The following is a 1869-nucleotide window of genomic DNA, read 5'->3' as shown; positions in this document are numbered from 1 at the left end:
TTCAAAAAATATATTTCAGAAATAGTTTTTTTTTCATTTAAAACTTAAAAAAATTAATTTTTCGTAAAAATTTGTAATAAACAAAATTCGTTAAATTTTGGAATCACAAAAATAAATTTAAAAAAAATGTGCAACATTTATTTGAAAATTTCTATAAAAAGTTTTTAGTCAAATTTTTTATTTAAGAAAGAAACAGTTGGAAATAACGTAAATATAAACTTCAAAAATGTTTAGCTAAATAATGGTTTTTAAAAACTTTTATTAAAAAGGTTTCAGAAAAAATTCTAATTATGCCTATATATTTCAAAATATAGTTTTTAAAAGTTTTCAGAAATAGCTATTTTTGTCGTGTAAAAATTTTTATTTTAACAATATTAACAACTAAAAAAATAAAAATTTATTCATGGAAATGTAAAATAAATAAAACTCGGAAAATTTTTTAAACTAAAAAAAGAAGTGCAATACATTGTCTCTAAGAACACAAAACAAATGTTTTTAGAAAAAAAAAAATTTTGAGTAGCAAAAGTTGTTATAAATAGTTTTTATTTAAGAAAATTATTTTTTAAATTATTAAAGAAATTTTCTATACAAATTTTAAATAGTTGTTTGGTACGGTAGCTGCAAGTCGACGCAGCTAGGCCTTTAGGAGGCCCATTGTGAAAACACTAGGATAATATCCATATTCGCTCACTCCATTATCTCCTCTCACCACCTGCTTCTGATGATGTTCACCAGTGCGAAAAGTTTTATCAGTGCAAACTCCGAAATGTCAGCAAGGAACCCTGGACCGATAGTTTCAATTTTATTTTTTTTTGTTTTCTCTTATATTTTATAATATTTTACTAAACAATTTAACTTAAACTTTATATTCTTACAGAAACAAGTTAAATATATTTTATAGTTGTTTTTTAAAACAGATTTTTAATTTTTAATGGAGCTATACGGTTGTTAAATATTTTTATAAGAAAAAAAAAACAATTTCACATAAAAATATTTCATAAGGAATTATAAAACTGAAATCAAGAGGAAAAAACTGAGATCTTTCTCCGAAGTAATTCGTTAACATTTTTTCATAAAAATCCTAAACCACTATCTTTTCAAATAATTTTAAAAAAGTTGAAATGACAAAATAATTTAAATAGTTACAAAATAATTAAAATACTTGTGTTTTAATTTTTCTAGGTGTTTTCATTATTACTCGCATGAGTTTTGAGAGTTTTTTACAAAAGTTGATCTTAAATTTTTTTTGAATTTCTTATTGTCTTTTTAATTTTTTAATTTGAAAATTTAAATCATATAATTATTTTACAATTGTTTTTTAAAAAATTTGTATAGATCTTAAATCTTGTTCTTAAATTGTTTTTCAATAAATTAACCAAATTGCTACTATTTTAATGTTTGTATGTATATAAGATTTAAGTATATACATATATATATTATATTTTAAATTTTTTTGGATTCCTTTTCATCTACTATTGGAAAATGCAGCGCTCATTAGAGTTGTCAACATTGCAAGGAAATCGCTCAAAATGTGAGTTTGTGCTTTCTGCTTACAGCTGAGAGCAGCGCGACACTACATTTATCCGACTTTGCCTTCCGTAAACAAAGTTATAATAATATGCAAATAGTTCTGAGGGAAAATTTTAATTAAATGTTACCAACACAGTTTTATTTAATTTTTTTAAATTTATTTTCATAAGGAAATAAATCATGTTGATGCAATTACGATTATAGTTCACTGCGACAGAAACTGCTTGGGTACAAAACCAAATGCAATTATATATTATATAATACGTACATGTAATGAGGGTATATTCATATAACTGTATTTATAAAATACTACAAAAGTGTAGGCAAATGACATTGATT

This window comes from Bactrocera latifrons, unplaced genomic scaffold, assembly GCF_001853355.1.
Source record: "Bactrocera latifrons isolate USDA-ARS-PBARC rearing strain unplaced genomic scaffold, ASM185335v1 scaffold_4, whole genome shotgun sequence".
NCBI classification, from domain to species: domain Eukaryota; kingdom Metazoa; phylum Arthropoda; class Insecta; order Diptera; family Tephritidae; genus Bactrocera; species Bactrocera latifrons.
The sequence above is the reverse complement of the archived record's forward strand: the minus strand, read 5'-3'. Positions refer to the sequence as shown.